Below are 22,417 nucleotides of genomic sequence, written 5' to 3'. Positions count from 1 at the left end.
GATTCTCTGACCCAGTCATCTGGCCATAACAATTTGGCCCTTGCAAAAGTCGCTCAGGTCTTTACTCATGCCCATTTCTCCTGCATCCAACACATCAACTTTAAGAACTGACTGTTCACTTGCTGCTAATATATCCCACCCCATGGCAGGTGCCATTTTAAAAAGATAATCAATGTTATTCACTTCACCTGTTAGTGGCCATAATGTTTTGGCTCATTAGTGTATACTCTCCCTTAATTCAATTCAGACCAGAAAAATGAAAGAGAGTGAATGAAAACTGGGAAGGTTATTATAGTTTTCCCAGGGCCAACATTTTTGAGGTCATCCTCTACCTTGGCCTTTTTGATGTCAATGTGATTGCAGACAAGATATCATGTTTAAGGTCTTTCTTGAACAGCATACATCATTGTGCAGCATCACCCTGCCCTCAGCACACAAGAACAGCAGTTCCAATATAAATCGATTCACAGATTTTTATTGATCAATTCAAACCAAGGTGATTAGAGGTGATTTATTAATTGAACAAACCCAGGGTGTCATTTTGCATTCAAATATCGCATCACACTAATTTTTATCCACAATTCACAATGGAATTTAATAGATTGAATTTATTTTAATAACTTCACTGTCATAAATAAAAAGGGTCGAACGCAAAATCTTGAGGGTTTCCACTGTCTCTTTGAAAAAAACCTTCAAAACCTGGAAAGCTTCACCTTCAGATCACAGTCAATAGTAGAAAATGCCCCAAGCAGAAAAAAGCAAAGAATGACAATGGGAAAATGTAATCATTAAATTAGACCTAGATGATTGATCGGTTACTCTCATTGTCGCAAATAGATAGAAGTCAGAAACACACTGTTGGGGAGGCTGTTTCAAGGAGAGAGATTGTGGGAGGAGAAGCAGGAGTTGAGACTTTAAGGTTTTAATTTTAATTAAAGTGAGACTGAGCCAATAATGGTGGTTGAGAAGATGAAAAGATGACTCACAGAAGTTGGGGGAGATGCATTTGGCCAAACACCAGAAGGCACGACTGCTGCTTGGGAGAGAAGAGAGCTTGTCAGAGGCATTCAGGATGAAGGTTGTCTTAACTGCAGAGAGAATGTGCTTGCACTTGTTGCAGGTGGCTACATAAACACTATAACGATGATTTGAAGGTGAAAATTGCCAGGCTTTTTTTTTTGTATACCATGTCGAGGCTCGTATGAGAGCTAACACACAATTCACAGCAAGGGGGCATGAGACAAGAGGGGCGGGAGTGGGAGGGACAAAACAGTGGGGAACAGACACATTAGGTGAACTGTGGAAGGGAGAGGGATGGGGATGGGACGGGGAACATGGCGAAGAGAAGATGGACAGTTCAGGGACTTTCAGGAAGGAAAGCAGGGGAATTGAAGGAAGTGGGCTTTGGTGGATTATCGGGGGTAGAAAAGATCGAGGATTTGGATGGGGGAAGATAATAGGTGGTGGTGAACAGCTGTTTTGAAAGCCTGGAGGGAAGAATGTGAAAGAATAGAGTGAGAAAGTTTATTCCAAAGGCGGTAAAAAAGAGGAATGAAAGAGTGAAGATGAGCAGTGATTCGTAATTTTGGTAGTTTTACCAGAAGGGGGTTGTTGGCGGACCTTGAGCGCCCTGTGGAAATGTGGTGAGGACAAATCGCAGAGAGAGCAGAAGGGCAAAACTGGAGAGGAGTCGGGAGAAGACAGAAAAACCACCGACCAACCTGTGGTGATTGAGTGAGAGGCCCAAAGACTCAGCTTCATTGCGGGAGATGCCGATGATCTTAAATGCCCTGATTTTGACAGCGTGAAGCCGAGAAAGGTGAGAGGCAGGAGCACCAGCCCAGAGGGGAGAGCAGTATTCCATCAGGCTACAGACAAAAGCTTTGAAAGTGGTCAGGAGCTCAAGATGGCCGAGGAAGGACTTTGCACGACGGAGGATTCCCAGTTGGCGACTGGCTTTTGAGGCGAGGTTGGAAATGTGACTTTCCCAGGAAAGGTCATGGCAGATAGTGAGACCCAGGAGCTTGAAAGAAAAGACTTTTTCCAGAGGATTGTTGAGAAAGTGCATGGGGGGGTTTTCTAAACGGTCCTTTCGAAGAGACATAGTGAGAGTGTGAGATTTGTCTGGATTGAAAGACATGTTCCACGTGTTGGACCAGTTTGTGATTTTATCCAGATCTGCAGTGAGCGAAGAAGCTGCTGCTTGCCGGTCTGAGGGATGACAGATGGTACGGCAGAGGGTGGAGTCGTCGGCAAAGAGAAATAGAGGATTTTCCAGAGAGTCGGAGAGATCATTGATGAAAACCAGAAAAAGAACAGGGCCCATAACGCTACCTTGAGGAACTCCAGCCTGCACAGGAAGAGGGGATGAAAGAACTCCATTTAGGGCCACACGTTGACTGTGACAGGAGAGGAAGTCTGCGAGTCATGAGTGGAGATGGCCTTGAATACCATGGGAAGAGAGTTTGGAGAGTAGTGCAGGATGCCAGACTGTGTCAAAAGCACGCGATATGTCCAGGGATACGGCTCGGATTTCCTGTCTGGCATTGAGGACCTCCATCCATTGATGTGAGAGCAGAAGCAGCATATCCAGGGTAGAGTGACCTGGTCTGAAACCAAATTGATGATTGGAAATCAAACCATTGGATAAGAGGAAGGATTTCATGTCTGAAGCGATGATGGATTCCATAACCTTGCTGATGATTGGGAGCAGGCTGATTAGTCTGTAGTTACAGGGATCTGTTTTTGCACCTTTTTTATGCAGGGCAGTGATGTTAGCAGATTTCCAAGCAGATGGCAGATGGCCTTGGGCAAATGAGAGGGTGGATAGAACAGAGAGAGGGTGAGCAAGAGCAGAAGAGCAGGCTTTGAGGACACGTGGGTTGATGCCGTCTGGACCGGTTGCAGAATTTGACTCGAGGTTTGAAAGCAAGCTCTCCACCTTGTCAGGAGAAAAGGACACAGAGTCCAGGGACAGTTGGGTGCGACTGGGTAAAGTGGCTAGAGAAATTGATAGGTTTAGGACACAAGATTTAGCTGCAAACACCGAGTTTATACATTCAGCTTTATCACATGTGGTATCAGCAGTGCGGCCATTTGAGGTAAGGGAGGGGATGGAGGGGGAACATACACCAGAAACAGATTTGATTAAACGCCACCAGGATTTTGAGGAGGGAGAGAGGTTTGAGAGTTCAGACTTGAGATGAGAAAGATGTTGTTTTCTGGCTCTCCTGAGGGTAGATACACACTTGTTCCGAGCTTTGTGGAAAGAACTGAGATTGCCCTCAGTTGGGTTTGCTTTCCATGAGGCAAAGGCAAGTTGTTTCAGGACAACTGCCTCGCCACAAGCTTCAGTAAACCAAGGGCGGGAGGAAGGGTAGGACAACTGAACACGAGAGGGGATAAATCTGTGCATGAGTGAGAGCAAGTTTCTTCGAAAGAATTCCCAGGATGAGTTGATGTTGGAGAAAGTAGTGATAGGAGACCAGTCTGTAAGTTTGATGGCTGCTCGGAGACCCTGCCAGTCAGGTTGAGTGAAATGCCAGACTCGACGGCAGTGAGGTGGTTCTCTGATAACAGCCAGAGAGATGTCCACTTTGACAAGGACGTGATCAGAAGAACCAATTGGAGCGAAGGAAAAGCAGCAGATATTGTCAAGGAAATTTGTTAAAATCGGATCTAGAAGAGATGGAGTACCATTGGTTGAGATCCGGGTCGGGAAGTTGACCGATTGAATCAGTCCTAATGAGTCGCAGAAAGCTTTTGCTGAGGTTCCATGGCAGGTGAGAGAGGTACCCACACCTCGCCAACTGGCGTGATGACAATTGAAGTCACCACATAAGAGGAAGAGAGAGTTTGGATGAGAAGATAGAAGATGGTCCATGTTTTCGGATAGTGAGGTGTAGATGGAGTCATCACTGTTTGGTGGACAGTACAGTGCACATATAAACATGAGGTGGGAGTGGAGGGAAAGCCAAAGCCAGAGGTATTTCTGGGGGTGTGTGGGAGTGAGAGCAGTGCATGGAGAGTGAGGAATAGAGTCTTTGATGAAGAGAGCAACACCTCCACTAGCTCGAGGCTCAGGTCTGTCATACCGTAAGAGGGAGTAACCGGGGAGAGATACTTGGGAGTCAGACACGTCTTGGGAGAGGAAAGTTTCTGTTAGACAGATAATGTCTGGTTTGTCAGTGGCAACCTGTATGGAAAGATCTGAAAGGTTTGAGCGAAGGCCCCAGATATTTGAGGTCCACACTTTTAATGAAGAGGTAGAGGAAGAGGCTTTGGGTGCAGGGGTGGGGGCAGGGGGAGGGTAGGACAAGGGACGAGGGGTGGAGGTAAGGAGGGTTGTTGAAAGAGTGTGGGGTATTGCAGAATAGCGAGGGGAGGGGGCCGAATGAGGAGGAGAAAAGACTCTGTGGTGCTGGGGGAGAGAGGGCACAAGAGACAAGGAAGAAGGCAATTGAGGATATCAGGAGGTGGAGTGAAGAGATGGAGGTGAGAGGGCAGTGGAGGGAGGCAGCTTGGTGGATGAGAGGGGGGGCAACTTTGAGAAGGATGAGTGAGGAGGATGAAAGGTGGGAGAAAGGTGAGGGGGAATTTTTGAGACAGGTGAGAGGGAGGCTTGGTGGGAGAAGAGTGGAATGGTTGCTTTGAGAGTGAGAGTGAGGGGTGAGGGGGGTGAGTTGGCACTGAAGTTGGAAAAAAGAATGGTTGATGGAAAGCGAACATCCATGGCAAACTGTGGTTTTTAAAAGTTTTAGGTCAGAGATGCGATTTAACACAATTCTTGATGGATGCAATGAAGGCAAATTCAGAGAATGGAGAGAAGAAGCGCTGTAATAGTTGGATTTTTTAGGCAAGGAATGAAGGAGAGCTCGAAATGAGAGCAGTCTGTTAAAATAGCAGAAGAGTAGTGCATTGTGAAACAGTAAAGAGTACCACATCTGTGAAAGAGGAAGATGAAGCATTACAAGATCGTTATTGTTGTTAATATTAATGTTTGAGAGGGTTCAACAGATTTCTGTTGATATTGATATTGATTGGAAGCATATTGATTGGTGAATCACATGGGGAAAGATGTTTTTCTGCATTTATATGAGTGTGAAGAGACATAACTAGAAGGGTGATCTCAGTGATTTGTGTCCGTTCATCTGAGGTTTTATCTCCTCTTGTTTGATCGACCTGAACCCTGCCCTGGTAGTGTGGTCACACTGGCATCAATGGCTTAATTTCTCACTCTCTGTGCACTGCTCTTACATCTCACAATCCCAAGCAGTACCTCTGGCTGTGATTTCCCCTCTTTTCCCATCTCTTGTTTGTCTGCGTGTTCTATCCTCCTTTAAACAGTGATGACTCCATTTGCATCTCTCTCTCAGATGACATGGACCAACTTTTAACCATTCATCTCAACTCTCTTCCTCATATATGGTTATTTCAATTGTCACCATGTAGCTCTCTCACTAGCCATGACACTTTAGCAAAGGACTTCTTTGAGTCCGTGGGACTTACCCAATCTATAAACTTTCCCACACGGATTTGTGTCAATGGCAAATGCTCCATCTGAACTAACTTCTCCACCATTGTTTCCTGTTCTTTCTCTGCTCCAGTTGGTTCAACTGATCATGTGCTTGTTAAGGTAAACGTCTATCTCGAGCAATTACGGGAGGAAAAGCAGAACACCTGGTAATTGAAGATGACAGCGAGGAATGGCAGATCCATGGGGGTTTCACCAGGTACACATGAACTCCCTCCTCTCCTCCATCCTTGCAATTATGTCACATGTTCGTCATGTGAGATATTACTGGACAATTGGCAATTACACGCTTCCTTTGCTTTCACTTGGCAATTAATCTGAGCTGCGATACTTTTCGCCACTGTTTCTGTGTTCATCCCTGCGACTCTGTTGAGTTATGACTGAAGAGAAAGGCAACATTTTCAGGATCGTGTCCCACAGGAAAGCGCAATACAATCCTGAGCTATTTTACCAGGTAATTCGAAGTTTCAGTGGCTACATCATCCATTATTATTATTAATAATCTGACGATCTGCAGTGGTGAGTTTAAGTTTAGTACTCAGGTTCATTTCACTGCATTTTGTGCTCGTCCATTCGATATTTGTATTGATTTGTATTGTAAACATTTTGTGTATTAACATTGTTGGTGTAAAGATCTGTCGCAAACATTCCAAAATCTTCAGATTTTCTTTAGAATCAGTTAGTGACAGGCATGAGCCCTTTTCATCAAGTAGCTCGATATTCCCAAATTTTCTTGTGGAGAAAGTAAATTTATGGTCGGACACTGTTAGCTCTGGACAGATTAGCTGGTATTTCTTCGACGAATACATTGACTTGAATAAGGCTTGGTGGTATCTTTCACAATATGAGAACCTCTTAACCTTCAGTGAACCCCCCCCCCCCAAAAAAAAACATTTTTTTTCTGGATCCACTCCTGGAGAGGGTATTTCAGAAAGGGTGATGAGGAGAAGCGAGACAGATGTTAAAAGCAGAGTGACAATGAGGAGAGACAGCCATTCTCAGAGAACAGCCTCAGTGCTGGCAAGTCTGATAGTTCACTCAGGCAAACTGGCAAGGACTGCAAGCAATGTAGTGTTAGCTGCTTTGGCTTAGTGGCTGTGGTGGCTGACTTGGGATCTTAGGGTCCTGAGTTTAATCCCCATTTGCTAATGAATTAACACCAGGTGAGATTGACTCACCCTGTCATCCTTCCGAGGTCGGCAAAATGAGTGCTAGTGTCCTGATGTCATGGTTGTAGCAGCACTGTTCCATGCGTGCGCACAACTGCAGTACAGTAATCTTCATCCTGATGAAGCAGCACTTACTGTATATGGAAGGAAGGAGGAAGGAAGGAACCATTGCACTTCAGGACTGGCCTCCTATATCTACTGCTCCTGATATTAACTCATCCTGGAAATTCTTCCAAAGAAACTTGCTCTCCCTTATGCACAGATTAATACCACTTAGTCTTCAGTGATCATACCAATCATCTTGCCGAATGGTACACTGAATGCTGTGGTGATGCAGTTGCCTTGAAACAACTTGCATTCACCTCCTGAAAGGAAAATCTGACTGAATGTTCCATAACGCCCATAACAAGTGCGTGTCCACTCTCAGCAGAGCCAGAAAACAACATCTGTCCAACCTTTAAGATAGCTAGACCAAGTAGCTTACTTCCAAAAATCAGCAAGGTCATGGAATACATCATCACATTTCACACAGAATCATTACTTTTCTCCAACGACTTCATCTCAAGTCATAAATTCAGATTCAGAACTGGTCGCGCTACCTTGGACATGCTGCTTCAACTCTCCCAACAATGGATGGAGTCAGACATGAGATCAGGGTAATCTCTGGACATATCTCGAGTTATTGATACAGTCTGGTATCCTGCCTTGCTCTTCAAACTTTGCCAATGGTATCTAATGCCATCTCTGCTCATGGGTTACTGACTTCCTCCAATCTCATCGACAATGTGTGGCTCTCAATGAAATCCCTTCATCTCCCCTCCCTGTCAAGGCTACAATGTCCCAAGGCAGTGTTCTCGGACTCATTCTTTACTGATAATCTTTTTCATAATCTCTCTGACTCTCTTGAAATCCTATTTATCTCTTTGCTGATGAATCCATCCTATGCCATGGCATTCCTCATCCTTCAATAGGCAGAGAGGCTGCAGCATCTAACCTCCCTTCAGACCTTGCCAAAACCACAAACTGGTCAAACACTTGGTATATGTCTTTCAATCCTGAGAAATCCCACACACTCACTCTCTCTCTGAAATGACGATATGGCAAACCCTCCTGTCTACTTTGTTGACAACCCTCTCAAATAAATTCATTCACTCAGACTCTTTGGTCTCACTCACACCCATCATTTTTTGACAAAACACATTTCAAAGTTGGCCTCCAAAGACATTCGCTGACTGGGCATCCTCTGTTGTGCAAAGTCCTTCCTTGTCACACCTGAACTCTTAACCACATCCAAGGCCTTTATACACAGCTTGACAGAATAATGCTCTCCCCTCTGGGTTGGCGTCCTTGCCTCAAACCTTGTTCAGCTTGATGTATTGGAGACCAAATCCTTCAAGATCATTGGAATGTCCCACAATGAAACGGAGTCTATGGGCCTATTACTTTGCAATCATGGACAGATCAGTGGTCTCTGTTTTCTTCTGTCTCCTTTCTGGTCTTGCACCCTCTGCCCTCTCCATGCTTGTCACCCAGGTTGCTATAGAACACCTGCAGTCCACTAACAACCCCCTTCTCGTGAAACTCCCAAAAATCCAGAATCACTGTTCACTTTCATTGATTTATTCCTCTTTTTTTCCCCACTGTGGAACAAACATCCACCTTCTCTTTGATCTCATTCTTCCACACACATCTTCAATACAGCTATCCACCATCACCTCAGATCATCCAATATCCAAATCCATGATATTGTATACCCCCATGAAAACCACCACCCTACCCTCACCAAATTTCCAGTCTTTCCTTCTGAGAGTTTGCTTATGTATCAATCTTATCCACCACCTGCAGTCTCACTTACCCTTCATCCTTGCCCGCATCCCTTGTCATCTGTCTCCATTTATTTTGTCCCTCAGCCCTGCTGTTGGCATTTCCCCTTTCTCTTTCTGCTATTCCTTTTGTGCTGTCGCGTCCTGGTCCATTCTGTGTTCTTGCTCTTCCACAAGCCACCTTGACTCTGTATACAACAAAAATTCTTTCAACAAAGAAATATCAGTCTTTCCAGAGGTAGTCTGTGAAAAATTGGCAAAGGTCCTGCCAGTTGGCAAAGTTATGTCTAAGGATGGGGGAGGTACACTGAGAACACTGATAGTGCTGCAAGGGATGTCAGGTCTTAATAACACAGTGGTCATAGGATCAAACAGGTGCAGCAACATGGATATTGGTGGAAAGAAAGGTTGTGAGATAGTGATTAAAAGATTCAGAGTGTTGGAGCTATTGGAGGAGCAATCGGGAATGGGGGTGTGGTCAGAGATGAGATTGCAGAGGCCATTGAGGATAGTGAAGGCTTTGCCTTCAGTCTTAGCCTGGTCTTTGTGGGCAGAGTGAAAAAGCCAAGAGGAGTTGTGCATGTTTAAATCCCCAATAATTATGATTTCAGAAGATGGGGAGAATTGTTGCATTTGCTCAGTACAAGTAGTGAGCTGGTCAAACAGCTGCATGTCCTTGTCAGAATTTGGAGAGCTGGAGAAGTAGCATCTTAATCTAGTGAGATTGAAGAGGAAGCCTTTGAACCAGATAAGTTGAAAATCATGGTTGTTAAGCTCAAAATGGGGAAGGTGAGCAGCAGAGATATTGAAGTGGACCTCATCAGATATGCCAGCTTTGGAGCTGAAACTGTGATGGAGAATGTAGCCAGGTGCTGGAGGTGGATCGTGGAGATGGATTCAGCAATATGAGTCTCAGGAAGGAACCAGAGATCTGGTCTGGATGATTGAAATAGATGGTCGGTAGGGATGTCATCGGACTAAAGCCCCCAGATGTTGGCAAAGGAGAGAGTGAATTCAATGGAGAAGGATGGGTTTTTTGCAGATAATTGGCCCACACTAGAATCTTTATTCATTTTGTTGTAATGCATCAAAAGAAAAATAACTAAAAAGAGGGGGTGAGGGGCTTCAGGAGACTTTGCAGACAACAAACAGCATTCCAGATGATGATGCAGCCTTCCATGGCGCTACACCCATTTTCCGGCCCATATCTTTCTGGCGGCAAGCCTGTGGGTACATAAACAAAATGTTACTCTCTAGTAAGCACTGCAGAACCAGGAACACAACCTGTAATGCAGAAATACAAGCCCTTCCACGAGCCTTGACTATGTATACAATAAAACAAAAACCTCCAAAAATCCGCAAACTCCCCATCTGCCACCCTGCTTCAACAGCTTGCAACAGAACCAATATTCCCCAAAAGCCTCCTGAGGGGCAAGTGCTGGTACTGCCCCAGGAGGCTGCAAACGATCTACTATCATAAACAATATTAAAGTGATGTCATAACCACAATAATATTATTGCGGTTGTGGAAATGGAACCCCCAGCATTCAGAAACATGTAGAGAAATCCGGTCAGTTATGTCTTTAGTATGTGTGATTAAACAGACTGTTGCCCTTTGTCCAGGAGATTTAAGGGAAATTTGTTGTGGGATTAGCATGTTTAATCGCCAGAGTAATTTCCCTGGTTTTCTAACTTTTATTTAATCGAGCCAACTCTCAATCCATCTTTCAATCCCTCTTTAATCCCTCCGTCTATCAATCCATCTTTCCTTCGCTCTTTAATCCCTCCATCTTTCCATCCATCACCAATCGCCCACAATTTTGTTTCTAAGCTGTGACTCCCCACCATCCTTCCCTCTCCTTTTTCCGAACCCTGCAACCCCCATGGAAAACTTCCCTTGCTTAACCGAAACCACCCATTAGTTCCTCCATCTCAAACCCCTCATCCTTTGGCTGCCAAACCTCCGCTCCATACCATCCCCTCAGAAATCTCCCTCCCCCTCTGTCCAACATCCAAAACATTCAACCTTTCACCACTGAATCACCCTCTCACGCACAACCCAAAACACCCTATTTATTTGAATGGTGCCCCAAAACAGACCAAAACACCCTCTTAAATCCGTATGAATAAACCCTTCAACATGTATAAATGACCATCGAATTAAATAGATTTCCATCCTTCCTTTCCTGCAAACATCCCCATTTAAACACACATTGCAAATCATGATGGAAGGTTGCTCACTGCGCTAAAATGGAGAGCATTGTGGCAGCAGATCTGCCAAAAATTCTTCCAGAAGGGTGTCGACTGCTTGGTTGCGAGGAAATCTTCTGGAAGGCACTCGAAGACTCGAAGTGCCGGGAGCCAACAAGAAGGTGACTCTGCCGGGCAGATAAGCAATGCCAGGAGCTATGACCACACCCTATAAAAGGCCAGATCGACAAGAGTGTGTGTCCATGTGTGTGTCTCTGTGTGTCTGTGTGTCTCCGTCTCTCTCTCTCTCTCTCTCTCTCTCTCTCTCTCTCTCTCTCTCTCTCTCTCTCTCTCTCTCTCTCTCTCTCTCTCTCTCCCTCTCTCCTTGTCATTTCTCTCTCTCCCCTTGTCATCTCTCTCTCTCCCCTTGTCATCTCTCTCTCTCCCCTTGTCATCTCTCTCTCTCTCTCTCTCTCTCTCTCTCTCTCTCTCTCTCTCTCTCTCTCTCTCTCTCTCTCTCTCTCTCTCTCTCTCTCTCTCTCTCTCTCTCTCTCTCTCACCTCCTCTTGTCTCATCTACCAAGATCTCTCTCATCTGACTCATTTGTCCAGCTCTCATTGCTTGGCCGCTAGCTGTACCATGCACAAGCCTCGGTTGTTGCAAGCCAGACCACGGGAGCTTCCAGAGGGAAGCTGCCTTGCTTCAAACAGTACCCCAAACAGACTGCACAAGATTCTATCGGACTGCACGAGCCTCCATCATTGCCTGGGTGTACCATGAGAGCCACAGCCATTTCTGCCTGTCAAAGCGCACAATACTTGACATGCATCGACACTCCTGATATCCCCATTTCCCTCACCCATCCTGTCCCTCACTTAGGATCAATGTATGCCCATGTGTTTGCATCAGGTAACTGAGGGACTGTAACCATGTTGCACTCTGCTTATAATCTTCTTCTTTCCTGTCTACTTTTCTGGATTATTTATGGCACCTGCCTTTTGATGTTTGTCCCTAGATAGGTAAGATTGTGTAAGGGGATTTTTGCATAAGAGTAAAGGGAGTAAATTACTTCTTTTTGTTCCTTTGCTTTATGTGATTGTTGTAAATCTTGATTGTAAATACATGCACATTGATTGCCAATTGTGAAGACATGATTGCCTTATTTGGTAAATGGTACTTTACAACTTGCTTGGTTCTCCTTTCCTTTATTTTTCCGACTTAGTGTGTGAGAATAGATATACAGGAAGTTCTGCCCCACTGTTTGGCTCCATAATTATCGAACGGTCACCCACAGTTCGCTCAACCATGCATAATAATTCGAATGTGAGTCGTTGCCGGCGTGGCTCCCCAATTAGGACCACCAACCCACCAGTAGGTAACTTGTTAATTTAGGAGCAAGGGCCCAACTCGGTGTGGTGATTTTAAATGGTGTCTACGGTTTCTCAGCAGCCATCGAGCTATGAAGTTATCCGTGGCTGGTGGCCTCAGTTCCGGCGGTCAGGGCGAAGGTCCGAGGAGTTCCCTCATGGTAACCCCAGACCCAGTTCCATAACAATATTTTCATGCAAGTTTGGGTTGGAATGTTCCATGTTCATATCTGAACTGATGGATCATGATGTTGGAAATTCAGGTTCAAATTCCCGACATGATACCTATTGTTTATTCAATTAATGCAAAAAGTATAATGGTATCCACTGATGTGTTTGCCCCACAAACATTTTTTTTAAAAGCTCCTCCATGAGCTTTAGATCTTTCTCCAATTTCAACTTCTATAAAAACGCTGCAATTATTCATACCTCCTTGTGGGCTTGAGGAGGAAAGACGCTTGTCCAAAGTCTTTTAAGAACTATCTGTCCAGTCCTGACGTTTGACAAAATGTGTTTGTGGTAGGAATTTTTTAATTTGTTCAGTGTGCTGGTGATAACTTAGCTACTCTTCATGATAGTCACTGTGGAATGTTTAACTGTTTGAGTGCTGAATTTTTCAAGTATGCAAAATGAAAATATGGTATTTTTTTCAGGCAAACTGAATAAAACGTCTGTTGTTTATTAGGAAATCAGAGGAACAAATAGTTCAATATGAACAAATAATACACATGGTTGAACAATGACACGGACCACGATCGTGGCCAACAGCATATTCCCATGAGGACACATTGTGGACAACAGCATACAGTTATTGCTATCAGACAGTACACCTGCCAATGTCCATCTGAAAGCCTGTGCACTTTGTTGTACCACACCCTGCCTGCTATGCACCAATGTGAGAGTTTATATCCAGGTAAGAAATTGAACCAAGATTATCTGAAATGTATGTGTGACCAAACCACAAGACTCCCCGATCATTGGAAAATTACATAAAAATTAAAATGCGATGACTAACTCACAGGCCATTGGTTATTGTGTGTCTTACCTCTCAATTATAATACTCTGTATGAAAACACAAGTCTCGTTTTGTCCAAATTATGCAGAGTTCCCAAGCCTGCAGGCAATGCAAGATAAAACATTTATGAGTGTTCGTTGCTCAGTTTGGGCACACACTGCAGGATTCGCACAAAACGATGCACTGCAAAGACGGCCAATAGAGAAATCTCATGATAAACATTAATAATCGTGGAAATGATACAGCAAGCCATCTCAATGATGAAAACTTGAACAGTGGTGGTCACTTTCATGCCATGGTCAGTGAATGCCATGGTCACACACTTTCATGGTCACACATATACCATTATTGTCCGAAAAAAAGCAAACACAGTTATAGTCCCCCGCATTGCTTGACTCTTCAGCACAAACAGAGCTTCATTGTCTACGTTTCTCACAAGAGATTTGTCTGTCTACTTATCCATGAGATAATATGCTGTAAGGGCAGCCATAAAAGGAACGATTATGACGTAAGGTCAAAATGCCTCCGTAACTATCAAACTTACCAATCGAGACAGCCCACATGAATCTTTTAGAGCTCTTGGTTCATTTTACACAATGTATGTTGTGGCAAAGGACAAAGTCAAATAAAACCAGACAAATTTAGCACAGAAAAAAAAACAACCGTGGAAAATCTCAATGACGGGTGGAAGGATTACCATCACATCTGTAACGGCCATTCTCGTGCCTAGATCGCAGGCTGCGCAGTGTTGTTTGAGTGGGTGGCAGTTTTGCTTGAGGCATGATTGGACCTGCAATGGGTACGGCATTCTCCCTAACTGCCTGTTTTCAATTGGCACCTGCTCGAACACATCTCATTTTGCTTGTTTGGGCAGGTTGAAAGGTATTTTTGTAGCTGGATGAAATTGCTTTGATATTTGATGAATTATTTATCTCCCTTTGTGATAACCTACTGACTATATAATAATTGCGATCTAAGAGCCTCCTGAGTATTCACATCTGGTCGACTTTCACCATATTAATGGCCCTTTTGAAACGCCTGACATTGCTTGAAGCTTGTGCAAAAGTTTCGACATCACATGCAGGACTTGGACATGAGGAGATAACAGTGTACTTTCGCATGAATTACAAGCATATTTGTAGGCAATGTAAATAGGAAACATTATATGGGAATTGAAGCAGAGATGATGGTGTAATCTGTGAGCTCAGACTCAACACCCAATGTTGTTGGCTTGAACACCATGGCTCTGCAATACAGAATTTATGAAATGATGTATGAACACAAACGAGGGTTTTTGTGTATGTGCTGTGTGTGAGTTTTCATTGACTCACCTCCTCTAATGGGTCATTTTCGCCTGGTGTCCTTCGGGTGAAATCTGAAAATGAAATAGTCTTTTAAACATAATTTCAGCATTTAAACAAAAGAGTGGTAATTTCATAATGGTTAACGATAATTGTTGTGTTCCTGGATTTTATTCTACTACTACTGCTTATCCGGATGCCTAACAACACAACTGTCGGTCCTTCCATATTCTGCCAACTTTAATGTGGGTTCAGGCCAATCTAAGTGGCACACTGGCATAGCTAACAGAGCCTTGGGCTTCCTCGAGGAGAGTGACAGGTACGATCAGGTCGGTAACCATGGTAAAGGTTCTTGGCAAATTCCAGGGAGATGTGGGCTGGTACATGTTCACTTAAACCTTGGACATGTCCAAACAGGGAGTAGCATCTGCTTGCAATATTAAATGTGATCAGGCCAAATATAACGATCTCACAGCTTTCTGTGTCCTTTATTGTGCCTGGTACCAAAATTCTCCATCCACTTGGCAAGGAGGTCGAACACAATAGAACCTTAGTCAAGAATATATATATATATATATATATATATATATATATATATATATATATATATATATATATATATATATATATATATATATATATATGTAGGGTGAATATATTAATTCTGGCTCACTTTTCCCTATGTAAGTGAATGGGAGATTTTCAGCGATTCATATTTTTTTCCCCTAAAAAGTAAACCCCCTTTTTATCCCAAGGTATATTTATTTGTCTCCCCTTTTAACCTAGGGGCACTCAATTCAAGTAACCAATGCAACAAGATAAAGATTTGTTCAAGTGGGAAAGTAGTAATGTGATTTGTTAAAGGTGATTCTGAAGAAATATCTCAAACATGTAAGCCGAGGGACACTCTTTTTCAAATAACCAATGCATCTTGTTTAGCTCACTCATTGAACCTATAAAGATTTGTTCATTCTCAAATTCCTTCAACAGTTTCATTTTCTTTGCAAAATAATCCCAATCTAAAATATTTAAAAATAAAACATTTGAATCTTTATATTTTTCAAGATACCCCTTTTGTGCCATTAAGAAATGATATACTTCTCTTAATGATCTCATCTGACCACCTCCTGAGTTGCATATCATTTTGAGATTGTAGTTAATAATTTTTCCATTGTTCAATTGATAATCATAAAATTTTTCAGTCCATTCAATGATATTTATTATTTTCTTTGCATCTTCAAACTGATTAGTTTTTAAATTGATTCGCTTATTTGTTTTATTTACCTTTGTTTTAGTTATTTTATCAATAAGACTTATTTGATATTTTTCACATTCATGTTGTTTTCCATTTATATACCAAGACTGAGATTTTCTCCACTCTTTAGATTGATTTATACTTGGTTCGACCATTTACATATTGTGAAAAGCGTGGCGGAAGCCCTTAAAAACCCAAACACATCTTCACATCGTTAAAACTTGTGTTCCATATGGAACACAATATATTCTATTCACTCAATCATACAATATCCATATGGAACACAATCTATTCCATTATCTAAAATAAATCTCTTATCATCAAAGGCTCCTAATGCCTTTTTATTTACAACTTCACTATATATCATATTTATAACTTCTTATTGTATTCATTTTCTAATATTCTTCTTTCTTATTCATCAAACAATTATAATAATTTCTAAAAGTTATTGATTTCTTCATTACATATTTCTTTATTCCCTTTAACCTTTTATAAATCTGATCATCATACTAAAAGCATATGCCTTTGCTATCAATCCAATAAACTCACTCATTACTTTTCCACCCAACTCATCCTTAAACTTGCCAATAACCTTTTCATTCTTTTTTGAAAATAACTCGCTCTTCTTACTAAAATTACTTGTATCATATACTCCAATATTTTTCTTCATATCATAATAAACATCATCAGTTTTTATATCTAGAATAAAACTATCAGTGTCCATATACAGCAATGAAACATTTTCACCATACTCTTTCTTCAAGTCATTATACAAATGATCATACATCAACATCTTTGATAAATCAAGAACTGCTGTTCCAATATAAATTGGTTTATCCATGACAATACTTTCCTTTTTCATATGAATATCAGAAAAGTTCTCTGAAAAAAACCTCTTCTCTCTCAAAACTTGGTTTATTTATCAATCTAGAAGCTTCTTTCCAAGATGTTGCGAATCTAATGTTTTGTCTGTTTCTAACATTTTCCATAGTCTTTCCAAATATAGCATTATTCATTAATTTATAAAGTCCCCTTCAAATTTTAATCTTTGTATTTACTCTCATATCTGTATTGAATTTAATATACTTTTCCATCCAAGGACTTTGTTTAAATTTTAAAACTCAATGAATTTTAGCTGCTCTCAACCCAGGAGATAAATATTGTCTCAAGTTCATTTGATGCAAAACATATCCCTCTTTATCACAGAATGTTGTCAATAACTTTTCTGTTGATTTACCTTTAATATTAAAACTTTTATGATAATCACTTAACCATTCTTTCTTTGGGGTTTCTTTCTCACATGCAAAAGGAAGGTCTTTATGCTTATTATGAAGATCACTCGGGTACCTGAAATCCACTTCAAAATAATAACTTTCTTCTTCCTCATTCAATTCCTCTTGAGAAGAAATAACAATATTCATCCTTTCATAAGAAGCAATAACCTTTTCATAATCCTTTTCTTCCACGCACTCTAATTTACCATAAGGCAGAGATTGAGCCATTGCCCATCCATACAAATGATTAGCATCAAAATACATCAAATAATTACCATCTTTTTCACTATCATAATTTGGAAGATAGTTACTATTTGATTTAGCATATCTTTTTGAATACTTGTGATATTCCACCTCTCTTCGACTTCTCAATCATCAAAAGCAGATCTACATCACTGATTAAATCGATATCTTGTTTTGTCATTTTCAACATTGCACTCCAAGCCAAACCAGTAGCTGTGACATATGGGCATGATCTAATCCATAACAATTTTTATTATGACAGAGTGATCTAAAATCTTCAAAGACATCAGCTAACAACAAAACATCTGTTTTTAGATACAACTCATGATATTCTCCAAGGTTCTTTATTTTAAATATTTTCCAAATTTTTTGTGGGTGTTTATATTCTTAATCACTTATCTCCTTTTCATAAAGGTTATTACAGAAACTTTCTTTTGAAGGCAGACATGTCTCTTTAAATCTCATAAATGAATCCATATAATCATAAGGATAAATTTCCTTACTTGTAAGAATTTTCTCTTTACTTTGAATTTTATTCCTTGTTTGAATTTCCTCTCGAGTTAGAATTCCCTCTTTAATCAGAATTTCATCTTTAATCAGAATTTCCTCTTTAGTTAGAATTTCATTCATTGTTTGAATTTTCGTTATAATTAGAATTTCATCTTCAGTTAGAATTTCTTCATTAATTTCCTCATTAATTAGAATTTCCTCTTTACTTTGAATTCTCTCTTTAATCTGAATTTCCTCTTCAGTTAGAATTTCCTCTTTTGGAAAGAATGAATGAAGATTTGGAAAAGAGCCCCTGGAGCTGAGATTTGATGCAAGGTCGGCTTGTGGTGTTCCCATAAACTTGCAAGAATCTAGAAACCCAATACGAATTAAAGGTTTTGTGAATATCATTTTTGTGAATGAAATATACTTTTTACTTGTGTTTATTATGGCAGAAATATTCCCTGGTGTTTTTGAAAGTTCATTTATAAATAGATGTGTATCATAGTTGGCTCTATTGTGAAGAAAGACTGGAATAAAAGAAGGAAATTTATAATTAAGATAACAACAGGAATGAGCAGGACCTCTATATTTACCAGTAAGATGACAATGATCCCTAACTTTAGACTCCTCAATTTCCTCCTCACAAATATGACAGATATTGTTCTTCCTAAATTCTAATTTTTCTTCTTCGGTTAATTTCATCGGTTCATTTGTTTCTTTCATGAATTTAGTTCGTCTGATACAATCCTTTTCTAATCGTTTTACAAACTCTTGTGAAGCTTTTTTTCCATGACAATGTTCAACTTTATAATACTTTTCTCCAACAGATGATTTGATATAATAACAGAAACCACAGGGAATATGTTTTTCATATTTATTTGTATGTGATTCTTTTGGATTAGGAGAAGCAGTATTTATCTTTTTTAGGATACATTCAAAATCAGCGTATATCACAAATGGGTGCATGATAGATTTATTATAATTTTCAAAAGAAATCTTTTCACCAGGTTTAGGCATTATAATTGCAGCTGATTTATGATTACTACAATATTTTGAATGTTGTTCTAATCGTTGTTTTGTATGAAATGAATTAAGACAACGCTTACAAGGATATATTTTGTTTGCTGTTCTGAATACCTGAAAAGAGATTAAGCTTGATAAATTATTGATGTATGTGTAATTTGAATTCTTTCCAACAATAAAATATAAAAGATCAATGTGTGTTTCTTCATTTTTATAGTTGTTTGAAATTTTTAATATTTGATCTTTGTTTGTATCCGTTAATCCATAAACATTAACAGAAAGATTATTCTTTTTCTCAAATTTAGGAATATCTGATAGTGGCATTGGGAATTTAAAATCTTTAATGTCCAAGGTATTCTCATATTTCATATATTGTTTTACTCTTTTGGAATTACATTTTGGTGGATGTAAGTGCGCAAGAACAGACCAGAGAAAACATTTATTATCATTGTTCTTAATATTAACAACTGCCTTCTTTTGTTTTATTTCTTTTGGTAATTCAATATAAGAAGAAGCTTTAAGAGGGTTTGATTTTAGAATGTGTATATCTAAAAAGATGATTTTTAAAATATTTAATCCACTTACTACCACTGTATTATCAACATCCTCGTCTTGTCTTGATAGTTCTTCATAAACCCTACTATTCAAAAAATTTTGAAATGATGTTATAAAATGAAGATCTGTTTTCAAATCAGGAGGTTGTTATTCATCTTGTCTTTTCATAATCATTTTCACTCCCATATAAAACTTTAAAGTTTTCATTTCTTTTAATGTCTTTTTAATATATTTTTCAACATCATGTTTCAATATTTCAATTGATTCAGCTATTGATGATGGACCGGGTTCTCCAAATTGAAAAATCCTTATTTTTATATGCCCTTTAAATGCCCCATCAGTGTTTTCAATATAATCGTCTCCCTTTACTTAAAACTCATTTTTCTTCTGCTTTTGTGATTGAATGTGATTCTTATAACTACTCTTCAACATCCTTTGAGCAGATATCACAATGTTTTCTTTCCAACTCAAGAGGAGATATTTGATGAAATAGATTAAATGTGTGTTTGTTGGTTCAGAGGTGTTTTCTATAATGTTTATATTCGTGATTACAAACATCTCAGTATGTTGCATTGACCATATTTATAAAATAAAACTTTGCTTAAACGAAAATTTTCTTGCTGAAAATTTCGTTTATTTTACAGGTGAGTCTGTGCTTAAAACAACTTTATCCTCCAACTTTTTCACTTAATAAATACAATGTTTCAAGACACAAAAGACAAGTTTCAATCAATCTCTTCATTTGTAAAAGATACTGAGAAATATGTCAAGGATGTAAAATTGAACAAAGATAAATATAACAACTATTGGATAAAAACAATTATGGAAAATAATATGAGTTCTTCAATTTCCTTCAGTGGAAGGGCTTTTACTATACCTGGAAGAACATCACTTAAGGTATCTCGAACAAAAGTTTCTCCTCTCCTTCTGGCAATATATTAAAAACTAGAAAAAGCAATGAAACAAGAAAAAGTATCAAAAAATAAAAACCTTATGGATGAAGCTTCAGAAAGAAAAGATAAGACCATCTGTAATAGGCAAGGAGAAATTTGTATTTTTTTCAACAACCCTAAAGATGTAAATCCTGATGAAATAAAGGATGCCAACATAGGTGAAATGACATTTCGTTCAATTGTAGTTAAGGATCATTTTAAAATTACCTCTAATATAAAAAATGTTGTTGTTGAATCTGGTAATGAAAAAAAGTATATAGATATAGATGGTAATGTTTTTCGACTGATTAAATATGAGTCAATATTCAAATGAAGATTTTGAAGATTATAAGAGTGATTATGATACTGAGAGTTTGCATTCAAACGATAGTTATGACACCGACAGTTTGTGTTCAAACGAAAGTTATGAAAGTATAGATGATTCTGAAAGTAACGAAGATGATATCGAAGATGAATTTCAGTTTAAGTAAAGTTTTACTTTATAAATATGAATAGTTTCCTCGATTTTGAGCCTCTTGAATTCCCTGATTCTCCATATGACAAATTTGAGAATTGTCCTGTGTGTGAAAGATGGGGATTAATCACAGAGTCAAAAGCCTAAAAAACAATGTATATTCTGTGATTATCTTCTAATTAATGAAAATAAAAAATTTAAAAAGGAAAATAATTCTTTTGGATTTACACCAAAAATGAATTACTTTACAAGATTGATTAGAGAAATGAATGTAAAGTATGATGGTGATAACACACCTTTCCTTACAAGGGAAGAAACTGAACGTATTCGAGAAATGTTCAAAGGATTGTTGCTATATATTATGCATGGATGTGATTTTCAGGAAAATATCAACAAAAGATATTGCAATAATAAAATAATGGATTATCTTGAAATTAAACCTGAACTTTGGATAAAATATAGAGTTTCTAAAAAAGCCAACAATAAATTAAATAACCTGTTTTCCAAATATATAAATGAATGATTTTTACCCATTTGGGAAAATAAGATAAAATTTAACAATCAGAAAAAATCTTCCAAATTCATTAAGATGTCTCATAGTTGGTTCAAGCGGATGTGGAAAAACCTTCTTACTTTTGAAGATGCTCCTGACTCCCAACTTTTTAGTTTATGATAATTTAATAATTTTCACAAAGTCGAGTTTTCAACCAGAGTAACAACTACTCTCACAAGTTTTAATGCTGGTCTTCAAAAAGAAGATATAATCGGTTTATTTAAACTTCAAAAAAACCTCAATGATTATAACATGGAAGATATAATTCAACTATTTTTTGAAACACAGAGATGTAAAAAGAAATCAAAACCGATAACGTGTATTCTTAGTGATAATACGGATGATATTCCGTCTCCCCAAGATTTGGATAAACCTTAAAAGAACCTCGTTATCTTTGAAGATTGTGTCAATGAGAGAAACCAAACGGTAATGGACAGCAACTACACAAGAGGGGGACATTTGTCTTGTAATTGTATTTATCTACGTCAATCATACTTTCAACGTCCTCGTCGTTCCATCAGAAACAATGCTAATACTTTTATTTTACTCAAGTTAAATTCAATAGATATAAACAATTTTTGGAGAGACAATTGTCCTACTTTATGCAGTAAAAAGGAATTTGGGGATTACATGAAGCACACGACTGAAAAATATAAATATGATGTTGTGAAACAATATGAGATATTAAATGATATTTTTCAATAAATAAATGGATGCGAAAGAAAGAACAAGAAGATTTAAGGAACATCAAGAGTTGGTTTCAAAAGTTGTAAAATAAGAGGAAGACATAAAGAAGAAACGCAGACAGAAACCAATGTGCGAAAAAGCATTTGAAAGGAAACAAGAGAAAAATTTTAAACCACTTTTATAAACTTCCCGAGAAAGAATTTAAGATGTTTCCACAGTTCCCACAGTAGAATATACTCCGAAAAAACTTCAAATGTTAAAAGTTTTTGATCAAATGACTGAGTAAGAAGTAGAGCATTTCGGAGAATTAGAATATGATGATAAAGGTTTATTTCAACAAATGGAAGAGATTAATCGACACCCTGATTATATTGTGAATGCTCTTCAAAACAATGAATATTCAGCGGATTCAAAAACCAAAGCAGGACTCATTCCAACAGAACAACGAGCAATATTTCATCTTGTTCAAGAAAAGGTATTGATATTTAATGATGAATTAAAGTTCTTGGGTTCTGCTCAACCCCCTGTTA

General features: G+C 39.1%; 1 long non-coding RNA gene across 1 annotated transcript; it reads right to left on the bottom strand.

Moving 5' to 3' along the window:
• Window positions 1-429: 429 nt before the first annotated feature.
• LOC147034840 (uncharacterized) lies at window positions 430-20,187 on the bottom strand. The gene is made up of 5 exons (XR_015060538.1): window positions 20,118-20,187; window positions 14,429-14,472; window positions 13,128-14,343; window positions 10,767-10,903; window positions 430-9,749 (listed from the first exon to the last, which is right to left on the bottom strand). It is a non-coding gene; the product is annotated as an uncharacterized LOC147034840 (long non-coding RNA).
• Between the last annotated feature and the right edge of the window lie 2,230 nt (window positions 20,188-22,417).

Source organism: Eptatretus burgeri, chromosome 1 (genome assembly GCF_056783735.1).
Source record: "Eptatretus burgeri isolate ZD-2024b chromosome 1, Ebu_testis_v1, whole genome shotgun sequence".
NCBI classification, from domain to species: Eukaryota; Metazoa; Chordata; class Myxini; order Myxiniformes; family Myxinidae; genus Eptatretus; species Eptatretus burgeri.
This window is presented reverse-complemented; position numbering and strand designations above follow the sequence as displayed.